Source organism: Ctenopharyngodon idella, chromosome 10 (assembly GCF_019924925.1).
Source record: "Ctenopharyngodon idella isolate HZGC_01 chromosome 10, HZGC01, whole genome shotgun sequence".
NCBI lineage: Eukaryota > Metazoa > Chordata > Actinopteri > Cypriniformes > Xenocyprididae > Ctenopharyngodon > Ctenopharyngodon idella.
In genome coordinates, this window is record NC_067229.1 from 29,617,492 (window position 1) to 29,642,126 (window position 24,635).

At 38.7% G+C, this 24,635-nt stretch overlaps 1 long non-coding RNA gene across 1 annotated transcript; it reads right to left on the minus strand.

The window, feature by feature from the left end:
- Window positions 1–1,614: 1,614 nt before the first annotated feature.
- LOC127521431 (uncharacterized) lies at window positions 1,615–23,740 on the minus strand. Its single transcript, XR_007932358.1, has 5 exons — window positions 19,286–23,740; window positions 14,731–14,852; window positions 7,507–13,831; window positions 7,262–7,418; window positions 1,615–3,377 (listed from the first exon to the last, which is right to left on the minus strand). It is a non-coding gene; the product is annotated as an uncharacterized LOC127521431 (long non-coding RNA).
- Between the last annotated feature and the right edge of the window lie 895 nt (window positions 23,741–24,635).

Consider the following 24,635-nt stretch of genomic DNA (forward strand, 5'->3'; position numbering starts at 1 on the left):
CCTTTTTCCCTCGGCGGGCGCGTGCTCGTTAGAAGCCGCTTGTCTCGCGTGGAGAACAACAATTACCTCTCCGTCATAATGGGAATATGAAAAATGTCAGATAGAAAGCTATAGTAGGCTACAGAATATTTGTCTATGGTAATCCCTGCAGTTTGTGTGATGGATGGACTTGAGTGTTTATGACTTTATGCTTCTTGCCCTAGGGGACCCCCTCACCTTCAAAAACATGTCTACACATCTTACTATCATATCCTTAATGTATAAAATTCTATAGAAATAGGCTAAAATTAGGAAGAACTTTTAGACAATTTTAGCACTGACATTTTTTAAAAGAAATTTTCTGAATTAAATGTTACATTTTCTGAATTGTCGCAAAGGGAGGGTTGCTAGGGTGTTGCTAAGAATTTTTAGCGGATTGCTATGCGGTTACTAGGGAGTTCTGGGTGGTTTCTGCATGCAGGTGCATGTAAAGTTACATGCTTGAGTAAGCAATAGCTACTAATACTAGTGCGCATCTTTCTACATTAATGGAATAAACCTAAGGGTAACACATTACAATATGGTCCCATTGGTGAACGATAGCTAATGCATTAACTAAAATTAACAACGAGCAATACATTTGCTATTGCTACAGTATTATTAATCTTTGTTGACATTATTAAAATAGCTGTTCACTGTTAGTACATATCAGCTCGGGTCCATGAAATAGGCCTAATGTTAACAGATACAACTTTTGATTTTAATAATGTATTAATGTTGAAATTAACATTAGCTAAGATTAATAAATGTTTTAGAATTATTTTTCATTGTTAGTTCATGTTAACTAATGTAGTTAACTATAATGTTAACAAATGGAACCTGTATTGTAAGTTTTAAATGCACTGAAATTAAAAGCAGAACTACATAATTTGTACATTTAAATAACACTTTAACCCCTGGCTTCACAGACAAGGTTTAAAGGGTTAGTTCACCCAAAAATGAAAATAAGGTCATTTATTACTCACCCTCTTTTCATTCCACACCCGTAAGGCCTTCGTTCATCTTCGGAACACAAATTAAGATATTCTGATTAAATCCGATGGCTCAGTGAGGCCTGCATTCACAGCAATGGTACTTCCTCTTCAAGACCCATAAAGGTACTAAAAACATATTTAAAACAGTTCATGTGATTTCAGTAGTTCTACCTTAATATTATAAAGCAACGAGAATACTTTTTGTGCGCCAAAAAACCAAAATAACGACTTTTCAACAATATTGTGATGGGCCGATTTCAAAACACTGCTTCGGAGCTTTAAGAATCAAATCAGTTATTCGGAGCACCAAAGTCACGTGATTTCAGCAGTTTAGCCATTTGATAGGAGATCCGAATCATTCGATTCGTAAAGCTCCGAAGCAGTGTTTTGAAATCAGCCCATCACTATACTGTTGAAAAGTCATTCAAGATGCACACCTGTAAAGTTTTTCTAAGTAATGTTTATAAAAAACGACTTAAATGTCCTAATTGAACTACGGCATAATCCTGGCTTAATCTAAGCCCTGTCTGTGAAACCAGGCCTAAATGTATTACTATCATAGTAAACTATCAAACCAAGTGCTATCTACAAACAAATGATGCTAGAGCTTCACTTTTTGATGTTACTTTTAACCAGTGTTGCAGTGAGTTTTAGTGGACGTCAGTTCAGGTGTCCTATCAAGAGTAACCACACTGCATGAGCTAATAACATATTCTGCCAACCTTTGAAAAAAAGTCCACACACTTTTTGTCTTCATTTTGTTGTTTTATCATTTAAAACTCTTTTTTTTTTTTTTTGTGAAATGTTTTACTTGAAAAGTGTATTTAGACTATCCAAAAATAAAACCTACCTGGTTTGATATTTCATTATCTAATGCAGTGACGAAATACATTTTTGAGAATTGCTTACTTTTTTGGGGACATGTAGTCTTTGTGTGTGCCAGTCAGTTCTGACATCTGACAGCAGGGGCGCTCTTGAGATTGCAGTGCCTGAGATGGGCGGTGCATCTCAATATCAAGAAATAGGCAGCAGGCCAGTATAGACAGGAACTCCACTGTCTCCACGTGGGGGCTGGTGAACCCATATATCAGTATGTGATGACCTACAGGCGTGTGCTGTCAGGTCTGCGGCAGACCCCCTGTCAGATGTTGATCTCTCTTTTCTCTGGGTCCCTCCTGCTCTCTCTGAATGGGGAAGCTCGCTTTTCTAGCCACTCTGTAGGAAGGGAGTTCCTGGCTGAGGGGAAAGAGTCCTGGTTAAAAGTAAGCGTCTGTCCTAGGGACAACACTGCTGTGTGAATCCCCTATTGTTCTCTCTGACACCCGTTTCTGTTTCCTTTGCAATAAATCTGCCCCCTCAGCCCTGGAACGTCCCTACGCTGCCCCCCTATTGTCTCTCAAAGGAAACCTGCACACAAATGAGGCCTGGCTACGTCTTCACTCCATCCAGGGGCCACAGGGGCAGCAGAAGAAAGCGGACAGGAGGGAAGATCTGCAGATGTTTGCAAGAGCAACAGCAAATATGATAACAAAAAGAGTAGCATTTAATCACCCTCATGTCATTCCAAACCTGTTTGACTTTCTTAATTCGTTGTAAAACTAAAGGAAAAAGTTTCATGCAAAGAACATAATGACCAAATGTCAAACTCCAAAAATAGGTAAAATGATTTGCTGCTTCAAGTCATATAGCCTAAACTTGTCAATGATCATTTAAAACACTAATCAACACAAGCATACACACACTACATAAAGTATGGCAACACAAACCTCAAATGTCACAATGTGTGAGAACCATTAATTGGCATTGAATGTTTGTAGTCATATTTTATGTAGGCTTTGTGTACATTGTTTTGTTGCATGTTTTGATATGATTTGAGAGTGAATAAAGGCTTACATTTTGGGCTATTTTTATTCAAAATTATTCTATCACTTCAGATGATTGACAATATACAGTTGAGCTATATGGATTATTTCCATACTATTTTTATATCCTTGGAGCTTTGGGTCCCACTGACTTTCATAATATGAACAAAACAGCTGAAACATTCTTAAAAATTTTCTTTTGCATTTGGAACAACGTAACGGTGAGTAAAAGATGACAGAGTTCTCACTTTTAGGTGAAGAATCCCTTTAACACCTGACTAAACTCTTGATCCAATCACAGCTCTACTCTGGAAGCCATCAGCAGGGGCCATTCATCATGCTTTGTTCAATGTCACTCTGTTGTATTAGGGTCACCATGAAGAATAAGCAAACATACTGGATATCAACCATCAACCAGTAATGTCTGCAGTAGCTATGCTGAAAATAATTAGCTCCAATGTCCACTCATCTGCGACGTCTTCCAACTGTACGTTCATGTAATCTGCAACAGATTAAAAAAAGAGAAGCTGGTCAACAGAAACATCATTAAACTCAGTATTTCATTGATTAAAGCTCCAATATTTGTGCACGTGTTTATTTTAGTTTGAAAATGTGGTAAATGTGCATACTGTTTGCAGTTTTGCACATGTGAAACAGACATCATGTTTAATGAAAACTATTACTTTGCCATCAAGCTGCTGGTTGTAATGTAATGATCTCACTTTGGTAATAGCAAAAAATAAATTATGTTAAAGTTGTTTAATTACATCATTAAACATTGTTTAATTTTTTATTTTAAAATACCTTTTTCCTATCCCAAAGATAACTATAGTAAGACATTTGTAGGTTGAGCCCCACCCAAAAGTGTATCCATGTCCCAATTCAGAGGCTGCATCCTTCAAAGTCCGCGAAGGTCAAACTGATCCTTGTTAAATGGGACGGTCTAGCCTACAGAGGATTGCTCTTGTCGCCTATAACTGTGATAGCTGCCGTTGATGAGTGACAGTAATGCTTGTACTGGATTTTTTTGAAAGTTATATTCAACTCTCTGAAAATAAAGAATATAAACTATCAAATTATATAAACTATCTTAGTAAGATGTGTCAACATTTGAAAAGCTTTTTTTTGTACATTTGTGTCATTTGATATTTGAGTAAAGCCGTGTTTCCACCAAAATTACCTGGAACAATTTGTCCCAGGAAATTTTTTCCCCCAGACCTATTGCTAGCTGCATTTCCATAGCAGTCTAAAGTACCGTGAAGATAGTCCGGTGATGTAGGGCTACACGCGACTTTCCAGTTCCCGCTTGATTTCGTCCTCTGCATATAAGCTTAATAAAGCCTGAATCTCATCTTCAGTCCATTGGCCATATTTTTTAAACTCCATTGTTGATTCTAATAGCAAACAACTCTTACTGCACGCACCGCAACATTTAAAAAAAAACGATGGTTGAAATAAAATGCTGCGTGGAGTCAAAGTTCCAAAAGTTGAAAAAGTACTACCTAGCACTGTTGCCAAGTCCGCGGGAAAACCGCAGACTTGGGCTACTTTTACACTGTTGCCGCAGGTTGTTTTTCATGTCCGCGGGTTGAATCAACCCAAAATAATGTGATATTTAGCCCCTGGAATGCGAATTTTACCAGGGGAGCCTCGCCAAAAACTGGAATTTTACCCCCCGGAAGGCATTTTTTACTATGGAACCCCCCTGAAATGCGATTGAGCTAGTTTTCAGAAGCAATTGGGCAGGTTTTGTCAGGGACTTTCAGAGGGGGAATTTTTTACCTGGAACTTCATTTAGACCCTGGTTCCTGCAGTCAAAACACACAGAGTAGCTACCGCCTTTAAGTTCCTAGTTCCTGGGGAAAGTTCCTGCAGTGGAAACACGGCTTAAGTTGAAACCCAATACTAACTTTTAAAATTTTAAAAATTTCTGCATTTTCTTTCAAAAAATTATTGAATCTTTGGATAGACTAAGCTGCGAAGGATCCACTTGTTTTATCCTTCACAGCCCAGGAAACGAAGGACACAATTTGTAGGCTGCGTTTAAAGGAGCCTTTGAATTGGGACAGCCCTCATTGCGCCAGCCTTCGGAGGATGCAGCCTCTGAATTGGGATGCAGCTCATGACTCACTTTCAAAACATTGCTTGGTTTGGTTGAACATCAGCATAGCAACAGTGGTTCAACCAATGGCGTCAGTCTGGGGTGAGGCCAGCAGTTTTTCTGGCCAATGGAAGATGGAGGGAGTATTAAGGAAACCTGTTTGGTATTATGTGCCCTTCATGTGGTGTTGGAAAAATATAATTTACGAATGGCTCAACGAAGACATATTTACAAGTAGGAAACTTGGAATTCTAAATGATACAGAAGTTGCGAGTGATGTTGGAAAAATGGTGGAAAGACTGGTCTATATTTTAAATTCAGTCATTTGGGTTTACTGTTCACAAGTTTCTGTGTTTTGTTTCTGATCTGAATTCATGAATTGTCGTAATAACGAATTCCTATGGGATTTGAAGGCAGCAGAAGAAATTTTTGCTATTACACATATAACATATTAATAACATTAGTGGCACAGAATTCTTACTAACTTTATCTTGAAATGGACATTAATTCCTTGTTTTTGCCCCAATATCTTGAATGCTTTTTGGGAAAAAAAAAAAAACATTGCTATGAATATCACAATTGTAGACTTGTACGTCAATGACAAAAGAACTAAAGCTGTCGAAACTCAGTTGTTATCCTCAGTCTCTCTGTACAGGACAGGAAAACAAAGCGTGTGCACAGAGGTACAAGAGGTGAGGAAGAAAGCACAGAATTTATGACATTCCTCACAGTGTGTAACAAACCACAGGAAGGTGTGAACAGCACGCCAGCTTCGATCCGCTACCTGGCAATGAATAGGACACTGTCATCCACGGTCACTGCAGGAACCCTTGACGTGTCTTGACATTTGCCTGTCAATTCCAGTGGCTTAGTGGGTGGCGCTGGAGAAAGATTGTCCTATTTGACAGCAGCTATTTCGCTAATCCAAAACAACAGCTGTAAGGTAAAAATGAGCGAGATGGGGGCTTAGAAGGGAAGGGTAAATTAAATCCTCATGTTGTCGAACAGAGATGGAAAATAGCACTCCAGATTAAAAAAACTGATTTTGGGGGAGAGTCAGAAAAAAGAATCTGATGTAGGCACTTGGCAGGACTGAGCTCACAATGGTGACAGATTTTTCTCAGCTTGTCTACAAAAGAGGTGTACCTCTGGGCCAATGACCACACGGAAATGAGGGCGAAGTTTGCGAGGTTCGTGAGGTCTCTGAGGAGCAAAAGAGGGCCGCGGTGGGGCTGCACATATTAGCATCTACACGGGAGACATTATAGGACAGGTGAAAATAATTACTACTACTAGCACAGCGAAGCTCATTACACATCTGGTTGAGTTTTGGGGGAAACTAGTATAGGGGTGGTCCTCTCACAACAAGGAGAATGCCCTGTTAGCACAACACATTGCTAAATGTCCGCCCCTAGTATGCAAACCTAATGTTAGCATCTTCCTGAATGTGGGTTCTCCTTCCAGAGAAGAACCCAGATCAGATTTTGTGGGTTGATCCAAAAGCATCTTTCAATTGAGCTGTACTAATCAATGGAATGCCTGTAAAATTGATTCATTAGTTCATTGGCCTTCATCAGGATACAGAAGGGACTGTGCCAGTAGGAAACCACAGATGTACATCCTTGAGACAAACCTAGCTGCCAAAACTGATAAATTGGTTTTGGAGATGTTCCCTTGGTGACAGTATTGGCAAAGCCCAGAAGGGTTTCCTGTGTGGAAGTGCATACATTTCAGTTCAAGAGTGGAAAGACGAAAGCACAGCTTGTGGATCCTGCCAAAAAGTAAATTAATAAGCTAAGTGAGGCATCAGCTGAGTGAGCCAGTGTTGTCAAGCACAGATCTCGAATTCATTAGCCTGTCGATAGAGCCATTTGACAAAATGATCCTCTATAAAAAATGGTTAATACAACCAGGACATGTGAATACTTAGGGTCTCTACTTCAGTATAAGTGGGATTGGATATATATGTATATATACAAGCAAAAAAGCAATGCTTACCTTAACATCAAATTTTTAAAAAAAAATCATGTATTTATTTCTCACAGGGGTTTCTCACAAGAAAACATGTTTAAATGTTTGTCTAGAGCCTGAAAAATTTTTTTGACATTTTGAAGTAGTACAGATCATCCACAGGCACTTTTTTTAATGTCTGTCATCTTGGAATTCCTATTTCATAATTTTATGACATGTTTTCTTTTTTCATTCATGATGTGTTTTTACCCATTTTTGGGAAAACAAGATTTCTAAGGAAGGGACATTTTACCATAAAATGAAAATTCAATCACCATTTATTCAGCCTCACGTTGTTCCAAACAACGACTTTCCTTCATCCGTGGAGCACAAAAAGAGATACTTTGAAGAATGCTTGAGTGTCTCTTTTACATACAATGAAAATCAGTGGGGTCCAAAACAACACTCATTCCAAACTTTTTCTTTTGAGTTCTGCAATAGAAAATAATACACACAGGTTTTGAATTAATTTTTTCCCTTTATTAGTAAATATGCAAACTGGACAGTTACATTAACATACCCTTAGTATTGCAGTTTGGTCAGAATCATCCGGCTTGACAGTCTCATGGGGTCTTTGAAGATGTGACCATTCAGAGATGATTGTGCAGACATGGTTTCCCTGGCAACCAACACAAAGCAACGCATGCATCTTGGACATAAGTAGCAACAGATGCTGCGCTGACCTCAGCCACTTCCTGGAAACACAAATTTGTCAAAATACGAAAAATAAAGCAGTTAGATTAATGCAGAAGGTCCTTCACTCAGTGTTGGAGAGGAGTCAAAATTGTGTTGTAGTACTCCGTGGTTTTACTAGATGTATACAAAACATTCCCTGCAAGATGAACAAATGAAGATGGACGAAAAAATTGGATTCAAATAACTGTTTGGACAGAGTACTGAGTGAATATAGTGGGACAGCATAAGAGCCAGAAACTTGACTTGCCGGTTCGACCAAAGAAGTTATTCCTTCTGAAGCAAACCCTTTGAAGTCCTCATAGGTATTTATCAAATTATGATTTCTTTGGCTTGGAGGAAAGTTTACTTGTATAAAGCAACACTGTGTTCATTTGAAAGAGCCAACACGTGCACAAGAGCAACAGCTGGACGTCCCTTGCAAAACCTAGTCGAAATTTCCCCCTTGATTTTTGTCTTGAAAACATCTTGCAGGCCTTCAAGCATAATTGTAGTCAAATTTCCTTGCCACGTAATGTTGATGGCAGACAGTGCATACTTGCTGAGTCCATGTGGCCACAGTCCAGGGCAGTTTGAGATAGTGATAACGGCACACTTTGATAAGAGCACTCCAGTGCAGTGGCGTAATGCCTCCATCTCGCTGCCCTGGCCACGGCGAAGGGAAGCAATCACAGTATCACAGGAAAACTCTGACCGCATGATATCACCTTCAAAATGGAGGAAACACGCACCGGCACACTCACATGTGATCAATTATTTCACAAAAACTTATGCAGGGAATTTCAGCCATTAGCTCTGAAGTGGGATCGTGGCCAGGGTAATGGCAGCTCCTAGAATAAACACATTTGGGTAATAGGTCACAAGGAACAGACTTGCTGTGAAGGTCGTTGTCGTTTTAGAACGGCTACATGTCTGAGCGTGTGGCAGAGTTCGAATTTAAGCAGTCGTAATTGCCATATAGGCCAGAGGGGCTTCCAATATCCTGATTGCCGTTGACCTTTATGGCTTGGATAATTGAAACCAAGATATCACCACAAACACAGTGCCATCCCCATCCACCAATCCGGTACGTAGTACCCAAAATGATGGATGATGAAACTACTCAACAGCTGTGTGACGTGTTCCAACTCTTGAAAGTCCTCGGCAGGCTGTGGTTTCATCCTGTTGTTGTGTTTATTCTTGCAGTGCAGCCAGGCCTTAGAGCCCAGAAGGTCTCGTTTCTCAGGCGCAAGTCAACTCTCCACAGAGCTGATATCAAAATAGTTTAAAAAGAAATCGTCTGATAGCTCCCAGCGAGCTAACCCACCAAATGCTTCCAGATTCCTCGGCTCTGACAGTATAAACAACAGCATACTGGGAACGACTTTGCACTCTGTGTCAGACCATAGTCAGACTACAAGTTAGTAGAACAATGAGGGTGCAAATTTGCCGAATCCATATTCCTAACCAATGCTTGCCTGTTTTGAAGGAGAAACTAAGTTGATTCAACGATTTTCCAATAGCATGTTGCATGGTGGGTGGCTTCACTCCAAAGGATACATTTCAAGGTCTTTTGTGGGTGGATCAGAGCTTAAAGAAAGCATGTAGTCCACTTTGTAATTATGCAAAAACAATTACTAATTACAAAAGAGCTTAATTTTAGAGCACTGAAGAGCTCATGATGAAGTAATATGGGCCTACTGGTTATGGACAGGGGTGACTTATGCAATGAACATCACCACTTAAGATTATCACCTGGTGGATGATAAAACAGGGAAAAGAATCCCATAGACCTACATTAAGGGGGCCCACTTCAAGACAATTAAAGTCTGTGGTATAATTTTATAGTAAGCCTGGCTTGCATCAGAGTGGTCCACTGAGGTTTATCAGGTCATGGTGAACGTGATTTCACTAAGTACAACATTTTTCTGGATCAACATCTTAGTTGATCCTGGAACCACATTCCAATTAACCAATCAGATTTGAGGGACAAGTTTACAGTTGATGTCAAGTTTAGGCCTACAACCAGGGTTAGGTGCTTCTACATCATTTCCCTCTTTCCCTCTGTACTGCCTTTTTTTTTTTTGAGTAAACCATCAAAAGTTTGGGGTAAGTAAGGTTTATTATTTGATTCAGGAAGGATGCATTAAATTATTAAACTATGACAGTAAAGACAATATGATGTTACAAAAGATTTTTACAATTAAAAAGCATTTTTAATAATCGAGCACCAATAATGACTCAATAACTGACAATAATTGAGCATCAAATCAGCATATTAGAATGACTTCTGAAGGATCATGTGACACTGAAGACTGGAGTAATGATGCTAAAAATTCAGCTTTGATCACAGAAATAAATTACAATTAAAATATATTTAAATAGAAAAAATAATTTTATACTATAATAATAGGTCACTATAGGTCAAATATTGCTGTTTTTACAGTATTTTTGTTCAAATAAATACAACCTTGCTAAGCAAAAAAAAAAAAAAATTATTATTCCAAACTTTTGAACGGTAATTATTAATTTACAATTTTAATTCACAATCTGTACTCCTGTCCTGGTCTAAGGTTGTCTTTTCGTCTACTTCTTGTCTCAGGCCTAGATGGACAATGCAGAACAGGGGTCTCAGAGGTGAAGGCCAAGGATAAGCATATAGGAACTTTCCAACATTTTCTCTCCCCTTATTTATTTTTGTCTGTGTTGTTTTCTCAGTATTGCAATGCATCACTTGACATTACCCAAGCAAGTTTGAGCTGCAGAGTATCAGCTGAAAGCAATTTAGTACTGAGCGCAGCTGCCAGGCGGATAAGACTCTCCCTCTTTCGTTTACTTTGAAATGCTGCTTTTTTTTAACATCCAAAATACACAAGGCAGCCAAATTGCTGACATGTGTGCGAGGAGCAGTGAAATCCTGCATTCTTTCATGCCCCTCTATGCAAAACTCCCCATTGTTTATTTAAAGAACACAGAACACTTTAGCACTATTAAGAAACATGTCATATAGTAAACTAAAGGTTTCCTCCCAGGAAAAATCCCCCGTCGTTTATTTTTCTTTGCAAAAAGTTATTTTACTTACTATTCGCAAACTCACCGCATACACAATTAAAGCCATAGTGGTTGTAATTGGGTTGTGTACTGCTGGACACTAACAGGCAAGGCAAACGTGGAAGTGAGGTGCTTATTTGTGTTCAGGAAGTTGGACGGGTGGACTGGACTTCATCTCTCATTCACATCACATCACATCAATGTTCACACAAAACACCCGAACCACGCAGTTGCCTGGCATGAACCAGGGACTCGCTTTCAAGGTGCGGTTCTGCTTCAAACCTCAGCTACTGTCTGTGCCGCTCATGTCCACAAATTGGTTAACTAATCTCACCTCAGAAGTGTCTGACAGCAGATTATTTAGTCATTGATTGAATTGGCTAATTAATAGAAGTCACACGGACACCTCATAGTGATGCACCAAATTGAAAATGCCAAACTAAACCCACTAGACAAAACTAGGACAATTAGCATTTGTTAGAAACTACAACTATAAAATATTAAATATAATTAAAAATATTATTTTTTTAAAGGGGCTATAAGTAAGAATCTTAATGTATTAACCGCTTAAACAGCTTGTAATGAAACTTAAAAAACAAGACCTTCCCTGACTTCCTAGGTTGTCTATGAAAGCATGTAGACTGATTTTTATGTGAATCACTTGGGCCTTTTTTTTTGCCGGGAAATCACACGCTCCCAAGAGTCTCTCTTCCGTTCAATGACACATGAAACGAATGCTGATGTTCAAGATAATGCCATAAGAGCCATTCTGTACTGTAATGTCAAGGTGCCATGCAAAGAAAATGGATTAATTCAAACTATAGTCTGACATAGCTCTAAATAGTCTATAGTCTCAGATATACTTTATAATCAAACTATCATAACAGTGTAATTTTAATTATGTCATCTGTCGACATGATGCCGGTGACTTGCAGAGCTTGTGCAAACATATCCACATCGCTATGATCAGATGCTTTCTTAACTGCTGCTTTCTCACCACTGTCATTTTTGTTGTGTGTTTATTTTGTAATTGAGAGGAAAGTGCACAGCACATATTTACATATTCATCTAAACGTAGCTCTCAGCAGCATGGACGGCATTAGGATGTTTGTTAAAAGTATATCGCTGCAAAGGATTTCCAATTTTTTTACTTCTAAGTGAAGAAGAACGAAAAACAACTTTGCCGTGATTATATCAGATCATTTAATTACGTTCAATCTCTTGTATGTTATGTGTGCACGAGTGCAAGCACAAGCAATAAGTTGGCTGCAGTTCACTTAACGGTGTCACCGATAACACAGGTTCTACATATAGGCACTTTATTAATACACGTGTTCTTTCTTCATTACTATAGCTTTACTACAATAATAACTAGACTCTAATGACTTATTGTAAAATAAGTGTGTCACAAGTTCACACTTACATATAATTAAATAGAGTAAAGGTTATGCGAATTTGGCGTGCTGTCCAAGGTGAGGGCTCGGAGTTCGGAATTTGACACGAACCCAGAGTACTCCCCCATCCCAGGTTGGGATAGGAATAGTTAGAAGATGGGGTGGTGGAGGGATGCTGGAAAACTGTCATAGAACAGAGGTAAGTCTGTTGTATATACAGTATACATCTTATCTCGATAATTGAGTTGATTGACTGAATGTGCCCCTCCCATGTTAATTAGGTTAATTATCTGAACGTGCTCCTCCTGAACTTTGTTAATAAAACATCATATAGACCAAGGCTGACAATTTAACATGTTAATTTAAGACATTTAATCATTTTAAATGAGCATGTTTAATCATGCACCATGAACCATCAAACTACACTTACCAGGGCTGTAAACCATTCAGAATCATATAGAAGTAGCAAACAGGAAGCAGAATTGCCATTTGAATTCAAGGTCTAGCTGGGAATTTATTTTGCTATCGGGCCCCTTATTCTCCATTAGACTGGGTGTTTGGGGTGAGAGGAGGGGGCGCGTTCGTCCCCAAGAAGTAGTCCCACCATTCGTTAGTGACGATCCTGTAAGAAAACAGAATTAAAATGAAATGAAAGTCATTCATATGAGTGTAATTTTGAACTAGAAAAGTTTTTCAAGACAAAGAAGAAATAGGTAAATTCACGTTGTCAAATTCCTGGCCAATTCAAATTCATACTCGTGAATTAAAAGGGAGCCAACTGATAATTTCTGAACATCCCTACCCCTAATGGTAGCTGGTGAGGTTTGTTTTTAATTTATGATGAATATATGAATTTAGAAGTCTGACGATTTTTTTTCTTGAATGAATTTGTGTCAAACAAGTCTTCATTTAGTTTCAGCAATTATGTCTATGAAAAGCCCATGTGGGTCGACCACCATTTGCAAGTCAAGTTCTGTTAGTTGTTACGGCAAAGATCGCTATAAGATCTGTTGTCATTCGGCGTTAATCTAAATAGCTGGTGGAAGTGGAAAGGGCAGGAAGGTCATGGTAAACAAGAATGATGTCATGATGAATATGGTTGTAATCATGTCAAAAGCACTGACCTTTGCATTGAGTGACAAAACTGAATTGGATTCAGGATCCTTCTACCAGCTAAACACTTCCAGCCTTCCTGTCACTGAATGAGGTCTGCAGTGTAAATATAATCTGAACCTTTAACACACCGACACTCAGCGCGAGCATGAACTGATCCTCATATCCTTCTTTTGATTTCCAGGATGGCTGAGTGAATCCATCATAAACAGAGGAATTCATACTTCATTACAGTGTGCAGAGGTCTCTCCAGACAATGCGCTGGAGAATCAAGATCCTTTCGCATTCTTATGTCAAGCGCCAAGACTATTGTGTCGTCCAACCAGTGAGTAAGCGCTTCCCTGGATTTGCCACTTGTTCCCAGTGAGCAGCTGCAGCAGTGCGGCTTTCAGCAGTAAACAGGATTCTTCCGACCCACACTATCCTGTGGTTACCTGGAACAAACACACCTCTTTTGACTCGTGGCTTTACTTGGACGTCCAGGCAGCACACGGAAACACGGGGGTTCTGCTGAATGAAAGAACCACTAAATAATGTCGCAGAGCCAATACAGCTGGAAAACTCCACAGAAGCCCTGAGTGACGTGGTGGTCAAGACCGTATGATTCAGTAAAACCTGGAAGTTATTGGAAAGTACAAAAAAGAAAAGGAGAAAAGGTTAAAAATAAAGGTTCTTCATGGGTTTTGGAGCATCTTAAGTTTATTAAAGAATTCAAGACCTGTAGCAGTGGGGAAGAATTTCAGTGAAGAACTTTATTACGGTCTGGTTTGGTTCTGGTCTATTTGGTGGACCAATCTGGTGAAACATTAACCAAGGAACTTTGGATGGGTAGGATGCAGCCCACCAACTATGCTTGTTTCTTTCAATAAGTGTGGTTTATTAATTAATTTATTATTTTGCTGTTTTCATCAAGGTGAAACTTTTTATATATTTGTTTGTTTATTTTAAATCATTTTAACTTATTTCTTTAGAAATAAATGGTATGCTTGTTAAGGTTCTAACTATTCAGAAACATTTGTTTAAAGTAATTTATAAATACGAACATTTAAAATTAATTAAACAATGTAATTTTTATTTAAATTTTATTTATTTATTTAACAGGACAGTAAAGAAATGACAGGAAAGTATCCCCAAGTCCCCAATCCCCATGAGCGCAACATGGAATCCTGTATTTTTAAGAGTGTAATTGCAAGAAAGCTAAAACCATGTCCATATATCTTACATGAATCAGTTTGACACATACATATTTGTAGGTGGAGAGATGGATTGGAACCATGGTCAGCTATTGAAACATTACATAAAGAGAGTCATGAAAATGGACAATAGAAGGTGAAAGGTTTGGGACTCCCAGAGCTCAGCAGCGTGTGGATCAGATCCAGGGTTGGAGTGGGAGGTGGTCCACAGTGACTGATGGCCCACCACGACCCAAGAAACTCGAGTTGCAGGGAAAGCTTAACACACCTTGACATCCATAGGAAACTCAAGCCCAGCTCCGAGCAGAGTCAGATACGTACCACCAAAGGAGCTCGGCCGCGCCGCTCAGCACAGCTTTTAACTCAATCTGTTTAGATGAGCGCACAGAAGAAGAATGTCTCCATCCTGCACCTCCTCCCCTTCACCGCTCTCTCCAAAAGCCCTGAAACCACATACACAAATGCATTAAAATGACATGTAGGCAGATACGTATGGGAAATGAGCAACTGCTTTCAGGGAGCATTCAGTGCAGTGCCAACCAGTGAGCTGACATGAGATCTTGCTGTATATGTTTGCTTGGGAGCAACAAATATATATAAGATGGTGCCAAGATGTTTGGAGAAATCAACTAAATAACCCTACAGGAATGTGTCGGCATGGAAAAAAAAGACAGTGAATAGTTTAAATAAAAAAACTGATGAGGTTTGTTTGATGATTGCATGCATTGGCTATAGAGCCTGCATGTGTCTATGATGTAACTCCATCTCTAAAAGAAAAAGAAAAGCAAAGGAGTTGATGGAAAGACAGTCCACAGGACACTCTTGAGAGTATGGCAAGGTTAACGCATCTAAAAATAAAAATTATGTCATTATTTACCCACCATCATGTCTTTCCATATACCTAAAAAGAAAAGTTTTGAAAAATATTCTATTTCAAACAAACACAAATGGAGAAAAATACCTTTAAAGCACCATAAAAGTATAACAACAGCATTGCAGCCGAACTTGACACCTACTGATCAGTAAGCATTTCTGTTGTATGGAAAAGAAGCTGCTTTGACATATTAATAATTTCTTTTATGTTTCAGGTACATCATTTTGAAAATCCCAAATGGAGATTAAGATTTAAGAGCTGCGGATGGGAAGATTTTCATTAAATATCTACTTCAGTGTGGTCAATTTCTCACATAATGATGTATGACTTCAGAAGACTTGGAATATAGTGCACAAGTAACATGAACAACTTTCTTCTTAGCTTTTTTTCTTTTTGAAGCTGACAGACGTGACTACGTCACTACGAACTGTCGTTATGTGAAAAAATTAACTGGAAAAGAAATATCAGAAATATATTTCTTTTTTGAAGTACCTAGAAAAAACAGCAATGACATGAGGGTGCATAAATGATGACAAGAAGTTTAATTTCTGGATGACCTATCCCCTGAACATCTCAGTTCACCATCAGCCAAGTCGTGCCTGAGGATACCGTGATTATTCTCCCTTCATTGAGCAAAACCAATGAATCGAGGTTGAAGTTTCAACAAACAATGCCATATATAACACTGCCCCTCTGACAAGAAATGAGGGTAAAGGAGTGAGAGAGAGAAAAAAGAGAAAGGATTTGGTGCTTGCACGAACCAGGGCTGTAAATAGTCCTGAAAGCTGTATCTCAGAAGGAGAAATGGGAGGCTGGTCACGAGCCAACACAAACACACAGGGCTGGCCTAAGAGGATCTGCACCGCTGGGCCCGTTTTCCTCCTTTTCAAATCCTGAGCCCCATGCCCTCATCTGCTGCCCTCCTCCACATCCCCTCGCAGCTGTCAACAGCTGGGCCTGTCATTCACTGGAACCTCTTTTAATGAGCAATCAATCACTCCGCTATTTGTTTATCTATCTATATACAATATGAAGTCAAGTATGGAGCCTCCAGCCAGTCTTGTTGCATTCAAAGCATGCGTACACTCCAGAGGACGCAGCGCAGTTGCCATGTAAAAACGGTTATGTTGCCACAGGCATACGGTGGATTGAGCTCTGCAATTAATTTTTGGAAAAGTGTGGCGACACCTGCAGGAAGGCTGGGATGCGTTTAGACGTCGCGTGTCATCACATACTTCAGTATCGGTTTGCAAAAGAGTTGTGACTCACTGACACTTTTCAAAAACGTTAACAGCCCAGCGCAATATCGCATTATTCAGAAAATAAACAAGCGTTCATGCGCTGACACCTTTCAATTTCAACACGCGCTTGTTCGCGCCAACAACTTTAACTGCGAGAGCTCGCTACTGATAAACACGCAAAAACATATGACCGTTTTCTGCCGTTGCTTAGGTGTGGTCAGGATGGTACGCACTTGTGCTGTCTTGTCCAGGTTGTAGCACCACGTTTTGGATGTTAAAAAAAAAAAAAAAGTCGCTAAATGGATAGCTCAATCGAAGCTGTCACGAGCCTTTACAAAACAGAAAAGAAAAGCCTTCACATGCCGTTTGGAATGCAAAGAGCTAAGTGGCCATCAGTTATATTAGATATCTGAAAGTGTCTTTTTAACAACGATAGCCTACTAAATCACCACGGGAGGTCCAAGGATGGTGCGCGAACACAAATGTGTCAACTGAGGTAAAAGCTGGGCAGGGTTGACTTGTTTTCACAACAAAACCGCCCAATTGCTACACAAATGCCCAAAACTAGCCCAATCGCGTTTCTCCCTCGGTCAAAATCGCGTTCCAGGGGTAAAATCCGCGTTTTGGCGGGGTTCCCCTTGTAAAATTCGCATTCCAGAGGCTAAATATCATGTTATTTGGGTCACTTCAACCCGCGGACATGAAAATCAACCCGCGGCAACAGTGTAAAAGCAGCCCAACACTGAAGCTGAGTAGAACTGACTTGTTTAACATGAACTACACTCACTTATTTTACATTAATTAATCAGTCTATTTAATATCTTAATCATTCTAACCACAATAAAGTTCTACAATGTAAATATCTATCCATTAAAAGATTGGCATCTTAAAGGGACAGTACAGCTAAAAATAAAAATTCTGTCATTATTTACTCAGCTTTCTTTTTTCTTCTGTAAAACACGAAAGGAGAATTTTGAAGAATGTACTGCTCACTCTTTTCCATTCAATCTGCAATGTAAAATCTGTGCTCTGAAGAAAAAACAGTTTAGAAACAGACTACATATAATGAGCAATTTCTTAGATATAAGGAGCCCCATGACATGTGGGGGGAAAGTAGATGTAGCCACAAATTAAGAATTAATTCCCATGACTTATCAATTTAATGCCCTTGTTTTAGATAAATCATGGCCCACACACAAACACTTGTTTTTGCACACTATCCTTACAAAAATAATATTCCTTCACAAAAATTACCCTGGCTGTATGATGGTACAGTAATGGTATCAGATGCAGGGTTGCCAGGTTTCCACAACAAAACCCACCCAATTGCTCCTCAAAACTAGCCCACAACTAGCCCAATCGCATTTCAGGGGGGGTCCCACGGTAAAAATAACGTTCCGGGGGTAAAATTCGTGTTTTTGGTGGGGCTCGCCTGGTAAAATTCGCATTCCAGGGGCTAAATATCATCTAAATATTATTTGGGGTTGATTCAACCCACGGACATGAAAAACAACCCGTGGCAACAGTGTGAAAGTAGCCCAATTCTGTGGGAAAACTGCGGACTTGGCAACACTGATCAGATGGTACTTTGATGCATATACCACTGCACTGAATTTACATGGTACTTCAAGGTACTTCCAAGAATACCATGGTATATGTCTAAATAGTGCCATGCAGTGATAAATACCACGGTACTGAATGATTACCATATTCATGTATATGATATTTCAAAACAATGTTTTGTTAATTTCTGTTAATATTGAAGATGTTAAAGAAAATCTATGGTACATTTTTTGTTCAGTGTAAAATTATGGAAAAACTTATTTTTTGAAGTACCATGTAAATAGCATGCCAATTCTACATGAATTTGGTAATCATATGGTACCATGGTATGAGCATCTTACTGTTGTAGTACCTTATTACAGTCACAGTCCTTTTTTGTTGGAGACTGTCAAGGTGTTCAGTGTGTTTCTTGTATTCTGCCAACTGCCATTTGAGTTTGCATGTTTTCATGAGTAAAATCAGTCTGTCCTGTCAAACACATGACATTAATCCCATTAAAAAGCAGGGCCCATTATACTTATGGTATGGATCAAGTGGTGCGTTATCCTGCAATATGCATGTATTGTTACACACAGTGACATCTGGAGCGCTAGTCTACAGACTGTGGCAGCCTGTGTATTTTACTTAGACCTGCATGTGAGTTCAAAGCCAATCGAGTGAGAGGCCATTTTAAGTGGAAACATGAAAGCGCCTCTCAACACGCCAAAGCAGAGACAAGGAGAAAGCCTCACGTAAACATATAACATGCGATCTTGCTGTAAACAGACGCAACAAGGAGTTAAAACTACAGTTAGCCACATACACCAAGACAAAACCACAATCGATAGGTTGTTTCAACATATCACACGGGCGGCAGGTCCTGGTTCTGGGGGGCCTCCGAACAGGTCATACCTCACGCTTCATAACATCGTGTCCCCTGGCTTGCATACATGTGGCCCGATGACTGAATGATAAGGTTACGCCAGGCAACAAGCAGTTTGTGCACATCGCTACCCCAAATATTTATTTGATCCTGTCAAAGTCTGTGGCGAACAATAGGAATATTGACAGTATAGGGACGAGAATGAGCTAGTTTGTTTGAGTGTTTTAGCACCGTGGACTCCCGTGCGGGCTGTTGCTTTGTGAAAGTCCAGTATTGTATTTCTTTCCGCTGCCAAAGCGTGCTTCCTGCGCCGGGGCAGAGTCGACCAACACTGACCTCCATTTCCTTTGTTGAGGTCTGAACTAGCGCTGCCACGAGCCCCCGGGCCCTGCCTCCAGACTCCGGCCTCCCTGCGCGGACCTGCGAAGCCGCCCGGGTCACCGTCACCGCTGTCGACGTTTCCTGCGGGAGTCTGTGGATCGGACCGCACCTTTGGATATCTAGAGGGAATTTTGCAGTTAAGACACTTTTGGCTCAATGACAACAATGGTGCTTGACTCGCTAGTCCTTAAAGGGATAGTTCAGCAAAAAAAATAGTTCCAAAAACTTGTATGACTTCTGTAGAACACAAAAGTATGTGAACCACTTCCAGAATCTGTGAAAATGTGCAAAATTTTAACAAATAAAACTTTTGAACAGGATGAAGAGGTCCAAATTTTTCTTATTTCGCTTGAATATCATTTTTTTTTTTTTCATTTAGTACTGCCCTTCGGAAGCAACAGAAGATACTTGCATGTTTCCCGGAATACAATTTAAATACAATTTACCTTGATCTTCAAATTCCAAATGTTTTCACCCCCCGGCTCTTAATGCATCGTGTTTCCTTCTGAAGCATCAGTGAATGTTTGAACCTTTTTTAAAAGTTGTGTTTGAGTCCCTCAGTTGTCCTCCATGTGAAAAGATGGATCTCAAAATCGTTCAGTCACTGCTGTAAAGGGTTCAAATATGCAAAAAATGCTGGAAAACTGAAGAATCTGCAGGACCTGGAGGATTTTTCTGAAGAACAGAGCTCAGTTTAACTGCTCAGGACAAACAAGGGACTCATGAACAACCATCACAAAACAAAAAAACAGTCGTGGATCATCCAGGTAATGACACACAGTATTAAGAATCAATGGTTTACAAACTTATGAATGGGGTTATTTTAATAAATTCAGCTATTTTTTTTGTCTTGTGGATTATGTAAAATATCTTACTCAGGACAGTACTAAATAAAAAATAACATGCATTTTGTATTATCTCCCTTATTTTGTTAAAATTATTAACATTTTCACATATTCTGCAAGTGGTTCACATACTTTTTCTTGCAACTGTATTATGATATAAATGTCTTGGTCTTTTTTTGACCATACATTGAAAGTCAATGGTGAATAATAATTCTGCAACACAATGTTCTTCAAAATATCTTCTTTTGGTTTGGACATGAGGGTGAGTAAATGATGGCAGAATTTTCATTTTTGGGTGAACTATCCCTTTAAGTAAAGTAAACAGTGTTACAAATATATGTTCAGAGGAAAATATGGATTTTGACAAAATACCAAGCCAAAAAAAACATCACAGACTGGCCAAGCTAGACTGTTCTCGAGTGGTTTTTACACTAAAAGTGTACATTTGAATTTGAAACTCTACTTAAGTTGTATGATTTGTAATGATCAAATCACTAACCCTTAGTTTGAGTAACAATTTAGTGACGCTTGCATTAGCAAACTAAAGTAATGATTGACATGCATTTTGACCTAATTGTGAGGCCAAGAAGAAATATTTTGGCCTTCGCTGGCTAAGCATAAAAACTGTCTGCCAGGATGAATATTTTGTTTTTTTGCTTTTGCAGCTCTGGTTATAAGGGTGGAGTTTTAAATAATTGTATGATGAGTTCTTACATCTATCACTGTGTTATTGGGTGAACACATATAAATGCTTATGGCATGGAAACAAGACCATCTGTGGAACGATGTGGCCATGAGCAACAGCAGTCCAGTTAAATGTCAAATATTTTCCACTAAGTGAATCAATGTCACATATTTAAAAAAAAAAAGACTAAAGAAATAGCATCTATCTTCTGTTTCAATCTACATTTACCAAAGAGAAGACTTTTATTTATAAAAGTGACAGTTCCAACTCTCTATTCTGATTGGATTATCTGTCACTGAAGCCGTAAATAGCTGATATACACAGATGAGATACTTGTCATCGAACATCAGTAGAATTCTGTATTAATGCACCAAGTTAATATATGTTTCGTGGCAACCATGAATTCTCTATCTCATACCACAAGAAAACAACAAATGGTGCTAATATACACACACGATGTGGTGTAATACTTCAAAAGAATTATAATCATAACCTTTATCTCCATACCAAAATCCCAGACAGTGATTCATTTTTTATAAATTGTTAAAATATTAATGTCTGTGATGCTGTGAACACGGAGACTGTTGTGTAGACTGTATTTTAAATGTTTAACTTTAAAATGTTAAATGTTTAATACGAATAAATAGTGCTCATAAACGGCCGTGGAGATGCCATTCTCAAGTGAAACGAGTCGAGGCTTGGACCCAGAAACGGCGTTCCTTACGTCACAACTTAACAAGTGGATAGAGTTATTTTAATAATTATTAATACTTATATATATAATAATATACAATAATATTTATTGGACCTGTGTATTTTGTCATATTTCTGTCACCGCTGTCACACTTTCCATGTACAGTAAAATTACTGTATTGGATGACCTCTCTTGACTTATAGACCTTATTAAGAGCAGTGCCATGACAGTATGAAAGTGAAGCTGTGAGGGTTAAAGGTCAATTCACACTGCACAGACAAACGGCAACAAACAAGTTGGCAGTTGGATTTAGAATTTTATGAAAAATAACTGTCATGTTCACACTGCCCCAACAGACACCAACAAACGCTGACTGAACATGGTCAGTCAGGTGAAAACAAACTCCGACCAACTTCAAAAGACGCCAACAAGGGTAACACATTGATCAGACAAAACCCTACAAACGTGTTAGTTGGTGTTTGTCTGTGCGGTGTGAATTGGCGTAGACTTACCGTGTCAATAGCATCTGCTGTAAAAAGCTGCATTAAAGTTCCTAGATCACGTATAATTTTCCACAGCTCATATTGCTGGGAGTTTTTTGTCTACTGAAATTTCTTGGAAAGATATTTTTGCAGTGTTACGTGTTAACAGTGTTAGCAGAACAATCCAAAAACACATTAAATAACAGTACAACCCACTGAAGAGATGTATGTCTATCCCTGTCTACAGCCTCGCTTTCATTCCCGTTAAAAATCAAAGATGGCGCTGCTGAAAATAAGGTCTATTGCTTTATTCTATCTCAAATCAAAGCTTACTGTAAAGCGGTGTCATCACTGATGAGCATTAACCAGGAAGACTCCATAAAAATTGGTCCCAGGACCTGGTAATTTTAGCGACGACCCTGCTGTAATTTAATAATTTTCAAGGTGACATTGTTTTATAGCTTACAAATCTTGTTATTATCAGTATAGTTATTGTTTTGCCCCACTGGTAATCTCAGTATGTGTCATATATCCCTTGATCTGATACCCGTAGGGCTCCTATCCTATAATTCCTCTGTTACTGGTACAAAACTGGACCTGCTCTATTCTGACTTCCTAGCCAAGAAAATGTCAGAGCAAATTCAGCGTTGCCTCTCAGGCTGCAATCTGACATCAGTTTACTTTTGTTCTTCAAAGAGTACGAGTTTCATCCAGAATGACGTTTGACTTGTATGGGGCAAGAGCAACTCTTGAGATAAATTTGCACATATGAGGGAAAAAATAACAAATTTAGTTCTACAGTTTGATTAAATTTCACATGTGGGACCTCCCAGAAAACGCTCCACATTAGTCTATAGAAAATGAGCATCATTTTACCGGGACAGTAAGAGCCTTTTACCTGCATGTCATAAAGGTTAACATTTGAAAACTTGTTATAAAAATATGGTGCAAAATGGAGCTTTACACACAGGTTTATTTACTTAAGGCAGCAGTGCTGTTGCCTGTAGGGCCAATTAACCTGTGCTGCTCTGTGGCAGTGCACTACTGACTCTTTGAACTTGTAGTGTTGTTCAGATAGTCCTGCGCAGGGGCTGGTAAGGAAGTGAGGAGGGAGCTCTGGGGGAAATTGGCCTTTACCCAAGGGGACCCAGTCTCCAGCTCCTGAGGTCCATGACACTACACAGCCACAATCTGGTTTTAAAACACACACCATACTGCTGGATTAAGACAGGAGGTGGTGTCTGGCCAGAACAGCAGACCAGGTGAATGAAAGAAAGCACCTTTATAACAAGCTTTAAGGGTGAATACGTGACCAAACACAGAGCAAAAACACACATACTGTGGAATGTAGAGGTAAATTCAAAATTGTATTTAATCTCCAGATTTAACAAAAGTTTACGCTATTTGTGGCATGCTGTCGATTAGGCCAGAATCATCTGTCAGTTTATAAACCGACGGATTTTTGAGAGTAATGGACCTAATGGAAGTATGGGTCCAGGTGTCACACTAGAATAAACATTAAAATACACTGTATTGCCATTTTAAGCTTTTGTATGTTCAGATTGTCTAAAGATTACATTTAACAGTGTTAATACATTATTAAGTTTCTAAAGATTAACTCTAAGTGATGGTTAGATGGCAGTAATGGAAATATAAATGTAAAAAAGGAGCAAAAAAGCATGCAGTTTCCCAATATCTGTTGATATACAGTACCTGTATTTTTGAGTCTCTTCTGCTCACCAAGGCTGCATTTATTTAATAAAAAAGAATACAGTAAAAATATTACAATTTAAAATAATTTAATAAACTTTAAATACATTTTAATAAATTGAAAAATGTAATTTACTCCTGTCACGTGAGAAATAATTCTAATATGATGATTTGCTGCTCAAGAAAAAGTTCTGATTATTATTATCACTGTTGAAAAGTTTTGGCTGCTTAACATTTTTGTTTAAAAATGTGTTTTTTAACACCATGCCAACTTCTGTGGCTATTTTCAAAATTTATGGTAAACTATATCAGGTTTTTAAAATGTATTTTTGCTAAAAACTCTAACTGTATTCAATATATAAAAAAAGATATATTAAAAATCTTTAATAATAGTGGAAACTTAATAGCAGTCATAACATGGCAATTAATTTAGTACGATCACTTTATATGATGAACAGATTTAATTTACTTTTATTCACATATAAACATTGATCTGCAAACATAAACAGAAGCTCAACTGTTGTCGCCTGCTTGACACATGAGAACAAACCTCATTGGTTCTTGCAGAAGCTCAAACGTGCTGCGCAACACATGAGAATGAACCTCATTGGTTCTTGTGGGGTCTCAGACGTGCTGCGTAACACATGAGAATGAACCTCATTGGTTTTCACACGTCAAGCAAGCACGCTCGACCTTCCTTTTACTATATCTGATGTGTGTGTAGATGAATGTTTATATGTGGACTATATAGATAGAGGGACAGAAATCTCAGATTTCAATAAAATATCTTCATTTGTGTTCTGAAGATGAACAAAGGTTTTACGGGTTTGGAACGACATGAGGGTGAGTAAATAAAGACAGAATTTTCATTTTTGGGTGAACTAACCCA